The sequence below is a fragment of the Lagenorhynchus albirostris genome, chromosome 10, assembly GCF_949774975.1.
Source record: "Lagenorhynchus albirostris chromosome 10, mLagAlb1.1, whole genome shotgun sequence".
Taxonomy (NCBI): domain Eukaryota; kingdom Metazoa; phylum Chordata; class Mammalia; order Artiodactyla; family Delphinidae; genus Lagenorhynchus; species Lagenorhynchus albirostris.
The window spans coordinates 48903465-48913026 of NC_083104.1; the positions used below are offsets into that span (position 1 = coordinate 48903465).

General features: G+C 40.8%; 1 protein-coding gene across 16 annotated transcripts in view; it reads right to left on the minus strand.

The window, feature by feature from the left end:
- Nucleotides 1-9333, minus strand: part of LRRFIP2 (LRR binding FLII interacting protein 2) — a 119533-nt gene extending 110200 nt beyond the window's left edge. For 15 of the 16 annotated variants that reach the window (XR_009542894.1, XM_060162395.1, XM_060162393.1 and 12 more), the window contains exons 1-2: nt 9081-9333; nt 6421-6577 (exon numbers count right to left, since the gene is read on the minus strand). The gene's annotated coding sequence lies outside the window, so the exon portion shown is untranslated. The remainder of the gene's footprint in view (nt 1-6420; nt 6578-9080) is intronic. The other variant, XM_060162379.1, reaches the window with a different exon arrangement.
- Nucleotides 9334-9562: the final 229 nt, after the last annotated feature.

The following is a 9562-nucleotide window of genomic DNA, read 5'->3' on the forward strand; positions in this document are numbered from 1 at the left end:
TATGTCACATTACATAAGACTGTCTAGCCTGCAGACTTGCTCTGGGCTCTCCCTGATGGTCTGATGAAGTGGTGAGACTGGGAAACACCAGAGGGTCAAGAACTTCAGGTTGCCCCTATAAGCTGACAGCAGCTGGGATTTCCCTGGTGGCACAGTCGTTAAGAATCCGCCTGCCAATGCAGGGGACACGGGTTCGATCCCTGGTCTGGGAAGATGCCATGGAGCAACTAAGCCTGTGTGCCACAACTACTAAGCCTGCGTTCTAGAGCCCTCACGCCACAACTACTGAGCCTGCACGCCACAACTACTGAGCCCATGTGCTGCAACTACTGAAGCCCGTGCGCCTAGAGCCCATGCTTCGCAACAAGAGAAGCCACCGCAATGAGAAGCCTGAGCACCACAACAAAGAGTAGCCCCCACTCACCACAACTAGAGAAAGCCCACGCACAGCAATGAAGACCCAACGCAGTCCCCTCCCCAGAAAAAAAATAAATAAAAAAGCTGAGAAAAGCCTTTAGGAGCTTGAAGATAGCCTCTAGATGACGAAGTAACTTCTAGTAAGCAAGAAGCCTCAGTCATAAAACCACAAGAAAATTAATTCTGCCAAAAATCTAAGTGAGCTTAGAAGCAAATTTTCCCCCAGTTGAGTTTTCAGGTGAGAATTCAGCCCAGCCAACATCTAATTGCAGCCTCAGTTCAACCTCGCTCAGGCTCCTGCCCCAGAGAAACTGTAGGATAACAAATGTGTGTTGTTTTAAGTTGCTAAATTTGTGTACTTTGTTATACAACACAGAAAACAAATACAACTGCTTTTAAAACTGTGGATGAATGAATTCAGCAAAGTTGTAGGGATACAAAATCAACACAAAAAAAATAAGTTGCATTTCTATACACTAACAATGAACAAACCAAAAAGGAAATTAAGAAAACAATGCCATTTACAATAAGAAAAAAGAACAAAATAATAGGAATAAACCTAACCAAGAAGGCAAAAGATGTTCACTGAAAACTACAAAACATTGCTGAAAGAAATTAAAGGACTCATAAATAAATGGAAAGCCACCTCAGGTTCGTGGATTGGAAAACTTAATATTGTTAAAATGTCAAATACCCAAAGAAATCTACAGATTCAATGCAATCTCTATCAAATCCCAATGACAGTTTTTGCAAAAATAGAAAAACCCATCCCAACATTAAAACTCCTGTGGAATCTAAAGGGACCCCGAATAGCCAAAACAATCTTGAAAAAGAAGAACAAAGTTGAAGGTATCACACTTCCTGATTTCAAAACTTACTAGAAAGCTACAGTAACCAAAACAGTGTGGTATTGGCATAAAGAGAGACACATAGACCAACAGAATATAATAGATAGCACTAAAATAAACCCGGCACATGTGGTCAAATGATTTTCAACAAGGGTGTCAAGATCAGTCAATGGGGAATGGACAGTCTTTTCAAAAAATGGTGCTGGTAAAACTGGATATCCATATGAAGAAGAATAAAGTTGGACCCTTAGTGTATGCCATATACAAAAATTAATCCTTAGTAGGTCAAAGAAATAAATGTAAGAGCTTAAACTGTCCATACACAAAAAGCTTCCTGACATCGGATATAGCAATAATTTCTTAGATAGGACACCAAAAGCACAGTCAACAAGAGAAAAGTTAGATGAAGTGGATTTCAAAATTAAAACTTTTGTGCATCAAAGTACACTATCAAAAGAGTAAAAAAAAAATCAACCCATGGAATGGGAGAAAATATTTGCAAATCATATATCTGATAAGGGATTAATAACTGGAATATATAAAGAACCCCTAAAACTCAACAACAACAACAAAAACAACCCATTCAAAGATGGGCAAAGGACTTGAATAGATATTTCTCCAAAGAAGATATACAAATGGCCAAAAAGCATGTGAAAAGATGCTCAACATCACTAATCATTAGGGAAATGCAAGTCAAAACGCAATGAGATAGCACCTCATACCCATTAGAATGGCTATTATTTTTAAAAAGAAAGAAAGATAGAAAGAGAGAGAATAAGTGTGTCAAGGATGCAGAGATATTACAACACTGTACACTGTAAAATGGCGCAGCTGCTGTGGAAAATGGTAAGGCAATTCTTCAAAAAATTAAACACAGAATTACTATATGATCCAGCAATTGCATTTATGGATATATACCCAAAAGAAATGAAAGGATGGACTCAAACAGATATACACTTGTGTTCGTAGCAGCATTATTCACAATAGTCAGAAGGTGGAAGCAACCCAAATGTCCATTAACAGGTGAATGGATAAACAAAATATGCTATATATCTATATCTATATGATGAAATATTATTCAGCCTCAAAAAGGAGTGAAATTTTCATACATGCTACAACATGGATGAAGCTTGAGGACATTATGCTAAGGGAAATAAACTAGTTTTTAAAAGACAAATACCACATGAGTCCACTTATATGAGGTACCTACAGTAGTCAAATTCATAGGGACAGAAGGTAGAATAGTGGTTACCAGAGGCTGGGGGGAATGAGGATTATTGTTTAATGAGCACAGAGTTTTCATTTGGGAGGATGAAAAATTTCTGGGGATGGATGTTGGTGATGGCTGCACAACAATGTGAATGTACTTAATGCCAATGAATTGTATACTTTAAAATGCTGAAAATGGTAAATTTTATGTTATGTGTATTCTACCACAACTAAAAAACCACTTTGGATAGAGAGCAAAAGATGAGTGTAGTAAGACAGGAGGACAGCGACCCTCTTATTTCCTTGACTATCTACTTAGACATAGTGATAACCATGATAGGGGAAAAACATCTAATCTAAACCTACAATGAATTTTCCCCCCCTATTTTTAGTCCTATAATCTATGCATCACTTAACTGGAATACTTCTCTTTTTTTTTTAAATAGAAACAACATATATGCTTACTAATTATATTGTAATTATACAATAAATATTACAATAAATACAATAATTATATTGTTATCATAAATGATTAAACCATTTAACAGAGAAATAAACATTTTAACATCCTAATCCTCTGCACACAGCATACTCTACTTAAGGCAGAAATCAGACAGCCAAAAAACCGCTCCTAGCTGTTAAAATGTTTCTATTGAGGAAAGTGGGAGATGTAGAAAGAATAACAAAGTGATCAGAATAAGCAACTTAAAAGTTAAATTTGTTTCCTAAAGCAGTAAAGATATTTTGTATCAAAAGTAGTTAAAATTTTGGTGTTCATAATGAAAGAAAACTAAGATATAGAGGGTTCAAATTGAAAGCACTGGAAAAAGATGACTATGATTTTAAAGTAATAATCTACTTCTGAGAAAATAAAAACACTCTGCTAAGCCGCTGCACTCCAAGGTTTTCCCAACCTCTTTTCCGCTCTCTCCCCTCTGCTCTGTTCTAATCCCACTCTTTTAGGAGGAGGAGGGGAAGGCCGAAACAGGGAAGGGATATAACAAGATAAGAGGAATAAACCCAATAATAGGAATAGAGAAGAGAGAAAAATATTCCTATCATTTTTTCTCCTCACACTGAATACTAAATACATCATCATCATCAAATGCTAACAATCCAAATTTCTGAGGGCAAGAAAAACTCAATTTCCTGGAGTGCCAACCTAACCTAAGGCAAAAGAAAGGAAACTATCTGCGGGCTTTGCATCTATAAATGAAGTCTGTATGCCAAATTCTTCAAACAACCTCCACTCTAATCCAAGGGTGCGGATAAATATGGTGACATGAACCTTGATCAAAAGACTGGCACACTAAGCTCTTTAACTGCTTTCTAGCCTAAGAAGTGAGATCAGTTAAAGAACTTCAAACCCAAGTACTTTATTCACTTAGTACAGAAAGACCAAGGTTTTCATGAGAAAGCACCTGGTACAGAAAGGCAGCTATGCTGGGACACAGCATCTGGTAATAAGCAAGAGTTTAAAGAGATAACTTCCTGATATTACACATGCTACTGTACAGTTCTATGGGAAGAAGAGAATGAGAATTTGGGAAGAAGCTGATTTCTCTGTATAAACTCAAAATAATCCTGTAAAACAGCCCATCATTCCCAGTGTCCTTTTGATCCCAGGGACAAGTGTGAAGGTCTCTGAATTGGACTACCATTTCAACTCGGGGCATGGCCTCCCTGTGTGGGTAACAGTAATATCTTTCCCCTGTTGTAAAACATTTGACTGATCCCCGCCAAACACTCTCAGAACCAGACATGACATCAATACTGGTACAATCCTGTGCTCCTCTTTGTGCATATTTTTCTAAAATGCTGGCCTCGTTAGTTCTCCTTAATCATGCTCATTCCCTAAAAAGGGAAGACCAAAAAAAACTGGATCCTAGGATACGCCTGCTAAGCACATTTTCACCCCAAAACTTAGCCTTAATCTTCTGAAGGCAAATGTCCTTTATAAGCTCCCTCTTCTGTTGTTGCCACTTTTCCTAAACCGCAGGCCTTCCTGACTTGCAGTGGGGCCAGGATAGATTGTGGTTATGTGGTGGGTTCTGTCAGACGAGCTTTGACAAGGCCTCAGAATAGACCCTGGGCACCAGCCAGGGAAACTGCCACTCACAAGTTCCAACTTCATCCTCATATGTTAGTCCCTCAGCACTTTTTTTTTCCACTAGTCTCTCTCATTTTAAAAGGGCAAAGATTCCTGAACCTCCTCCTGGTCATGAGTGAGCTGTATAACATTGAAATTAAAAATGTAAACCTCCCTTATTCTGTTCACAAACACTTTGAAGAATAAAGACTAAATCTGTACCTACCTTTTGCCTTGAGAAATTAATCCATCAATAGCACTTTGGTTTGCAAAAGGATTTTGGATCTCAAACCCCACAGAGGTTTATTTTATTAGGAATAGACTAGGCTATGGAAGATAAAGGAAGAGAGAAGGTAGGCCATTTATTTCCCATGTGACTAATAATATGGCAGCAGACTTCTGCAGGGCAAGAACTAAAACTATATACAATGTTTTTAATTGATATTGGTCATCAAATCCTAAAACAATCAAGCTACTACAAAAGGCACTCATTTAACTAGTATTACCAAATATAAATGAAGTAGTTCGTCTGTAATAGCACAGTCTTCAAGGTACAGTACTTTTATCTTTACCTGTATAAATAAAATTACCCAGCTGTCACTCTAAAATGTCGAAAATTACCTTATAAAATACATTTACAGTATATTTTTAAATTGTGAGGATAAAGAATACAAAGCAATTAAGCACTCTTTTCTCCTACAAGGTTAAGAAAAAGGTAACTTCTATTATAAAATAAATCCCAATATAAGCTTGAAATAAATTTTTAAAATTTCACAATTTAATTCCCAAACTTACATTCACACTTTCAGAAATAAATTCCATATACACACTTATGCACTAGAGCGAAGACTTACATACGAGTTGTTCCTTACAGCAGTGTTAGTGGAAAGCTAAAAACAACCTAAATGTCTGTCAATAGGGAATGTTAAAATAAATTATGGAAAATGAACAAGCTATGGTTCATCTACACTAGGCAGGACATCCATTCTTTTTAAAAATTAGATGGACATATGTGCTAATATACAATGATCTCTAAGACATATCAAAGGTAAGAATGAAAGGTATAGGACATTCCTCCTAAACATAGGTGATTATATATGCAAGAGAAAATTTGGAGAGAGATACACAGGAAACCATTAAGAGTGGTTGTTTCGATTATGTAGTCAGCGTAGGGGGTGGGGGAAGAAGGTTAGAAGTTTATTGTGGAAAGAAAACTTCCTTTTCACCATATAACATTTTCTTTTCAAATGTTTAGCAATTTTAAAAAGTCCCACAAACATCTACTGAACCCATGAAGTGAGCACTCCCCTTCATGGATGCCATTTCTTCCCTCTTCTTTTTTTTAAAAAAATAAATAAATTAATTAATTAATTTATGGCTTCATTGGGTTTGCACATGGGCTTATTTGCTCTGCAGCATGGGGGATCTTCCCGGACCAGGGATCGAACCCATGTCCCCTGCACTGGCAGGCAGATTCTTAACCACTGCACCACCAAGGAAGTCCCTTCCCTCTCCTTAACCACCTGTATTCTTATCTACTGCTCTCCCCACCACTAGACCAAAACAGAAGCATACATATGGAGCAAATCTCAGAGCTTCTACAAGAAACAGAATTCTCTCTCCATTCCCCAACCAAAATAAAGATATAATAGAATAAATGAAAAAGTACTAGCATATAATAAACCCAGTTTTTAGCCCAGTGTTTGATTCCTTTTAAGTGTGGCTTAATTTATTGTAGGCCAAAAAGTTTTTAAAGTGAAAGCACAATGTGCAACACACAAAAAATCATTTCTAATGGTATCCTATCTATTACCTTAAAGGAAAGAATGGAGAAAAAGCCAAAGTTATTTTACTCACAGGGTAAATTTTGCTCAATTCCTTCCTTCTGAAGTTTTAAAAGTTGAGTTTTGAATGATGGTCATAAAGTCTTTATTTGCAAACTGGATAAGGTGGTACAGTTTTCCTGTTAAAGGACCATCTCTCCGTTCAGATTCTCCAGAGAGAAAGCAACCACCTAAAAGGAAAAGGCTATGAAATGGTCTCTATGTAGGTGCAATGGAAAGTGCTTCTATGCTGAGGACAGAAGAACTGTATTTCCTCTAAAATGATCCTCATCGACATTCCCAACACGCTATAGGGAGTTTTTTAAAATATATATATTATCATCAATTCTGTTCCTCTTCCAACTAGGAGCAGGGTAAACAATTCACAAACAGCTTTGCAAGAAACTGCTCCCTCTCTCTCATTTCTAGTAAAGATCAGTTTTTGGTTTTGTTTTGAGAGAAAAAGACTCTACTTTGCCAAATATATTCCCCATATCACTTTTTTCCTTCATTGTGGAGATGCTTAAATCCTGACCTAAGAAGGCTTCTCTTGCATATCTACCTATCAGGACTGTCAGTTCAGGCGGTTTCCACAAGGGATTTTCCAAAAGGGAATAGCTGTTCACTGGAAACTGAAACTCTTAAGTCACTATTAGCTGGACACAAATCAAAAGCAACATTAGGGAATGCTCTGAATATAAGAATGGATATCCAAGGAAATAAGATGCGGAAATTTAGTCAAAGAATTAAAGGAATTTAGTAAGCAAGACCAACAGGGTAAACTTACCATTACTTTACAACTGATAACTAACTAAAGTTCCTTATAAATCAAAATCAAGGTAAAATAAGCTGACTTCCAAAAAGAAGAAAAAGAAAAGAAGGCTAAGAGTATCAAGAACGCTGTGATTCAAAGTCATTTTGCTTAGCAACACGTTAAAAGCCAAAATGATCAAATTACATTTCTGCAATGAAAAGTTATTTCTAATTTAAAATGAATTCATTCCAATAATGAATCACCACTTCAATACACACTTTCTTCTCCACCAGAACTTAAGTATGAGCTCAGTATAGTCTCATTGCACATCTTTAAGGGCAGATTCCCCCAAATGGGTAAGGCCTTTCACTCAAGACTCTTCTGTGTACCGCAGGTTCTTTCAGTGAAGTTTTTCCTGCCTTAAAGATGTAGCTCTCCTTTTCACCGATATTTATTTTGTTTCTAGACACTTACCTTCCTTTATTTATCTTCCCACATTTGGCAAAAAAAGAAAAGTGGGTAAAATCACAACAATCCACTTAGGAACTAACAAACTATTCTAAATCCAAAGCTTCTGCAAAAGTTCACTTTTTATTTCCTTACCATACTTCACGACAATAAATATGCAGCAACAAACCTAACAAAGCATCAATACAACACTTCCTATGAGCAAGGGCATCTAATTAAACAGGCAGTAACAAACCTCTAGCTTTCCTCTATTCCAAGTTTAATATGCATATCAATGATTCACAAAGCGAGTGACCTAACTTCCTAAATGAATCACACTTTCCGAAATTCTTATTCTACATGAGTATAATACTGGGTCATCATCTCTACATGTGTTAAACAGAGCATGATGTTTGTTAAACGGTTAATTCTGCAAGACCTTCAAACCACAGCAAACGCCAAGTCCCTGCCAACTAACCCTTACCTGCAACACTTTGCCTTTTCCAACAACTGCACCTCTTCATACAGAAGCATCCCCCAAATAAACATTTTACCTTGAAACAATGTTATTTTAAACACTAATTAAGAACTGATCCATCCACACCCTGCTCTCCATCTCTGTGGTTCCATTACTGTATCCACATTCTCTTCCCATTGTGATGCCATAAAAAAGTAACGGGCACTGTTATCCTTACATATTATCTTTTAATCAATGAACCTACGCTGCAGCTTTTCTTTTTAGGGCAGAAATGCTGAGTCATTAAGTGGAAACTCAAAGAAAATACGCTACAAAGAGTTACAGTTTAGGATGCAACATTTCCCTGGCCAGGTCTCCGCAGCCTTATATTTGTATCTCCCACGGTGGAAAAAGTAGAGCAAACACTTGCACTTTTCCGTCCCCTCGAAGAAAGAAAAAGACACGGGTTTCCTTAGGTCCTCCGGCTTCCTGCGGGATATCCACGAGCACGAGAAGCAGGCCTGGCTGGAGCTATATAGCTTAACAATCTGGGTGTGAATAACACCTCGCATTAGTCAAGCATTAACCCTGACACTCCTAACAAGCGCCTGTTATGCCCGCGCTTCAGCTCGGGTCAAGGAGGAGGAAAAAAAATCCCACAAAAGCGCTACGCCCTCCACCGGCCTGACACCCTTCCCCGGGGTGGCCGGACGGGTACAGAACCGAGGGAGTGCCGCGTCCGGGGTGCAGGAGAAGGAGCCCCGAGCACTCGAAGCGGAGAGACAGCGGCCCGAGTTCATTTCTCCCACAATGGGAGTAACGCCGTCCCCGCTCGCGGACCGAGGCTGCGCGTTCGAGACCCGGCGTGAAGCCCGAGGACGCCGCAGGCAGGGGGCAACCTCGACCCCGGGGTCCGCCTGGGGGCCCGGCCCCTAGCAGGAGTCCGCGGCGGCGCGGACCTCGCCAGGCTGCAGAGGCCGGGAAGGTGGCCCCGCTCCTCGCTCCTCTCCAGGCCGGCGGGAGGAGCGGCCCTTACCTGTCTCCGGGCGCGGGCTATGGCTGCGACGCCGCCCGGGAAGGGCCGGAGCGCAGCTCGCCGGCCGGGAGCTCGCCGGGGCGAAGGGCGAGGGGCGCGGGGGACGGACTGAGTCCTGGGTCCCCGGCCAGGCGGGCCGGGCTGGATGCGGCGGCTCCCGGCGCGGCAGCCGGTCGGTCAGTCACGCCGATGTCCCTAGGCGCCGCGGCTGAGACAGCGGGAACCGGCCCCCAAGAGGAGCCGCAGCCCGAGCGGCGGGCGGCGGAGGCGGGGGAGGGGCGGGGCCACAGTGTCTACGACCCGCTCACCCGGAAGCAGTTGTGGTCGCGGTAGCGCGCGCTGCGGGACGGGCTTGTCCCCCAGCCACCGGCTGCGCACCGCCTGTGGGGAAGAGGTTTGGGACCGCGGGTAAGGTGGAGGCCCGGGTGGCCTCCCGAGGTGGCTCCTCCGGGCCCGCGGGGCCCACCCAACCCCTGCGACCC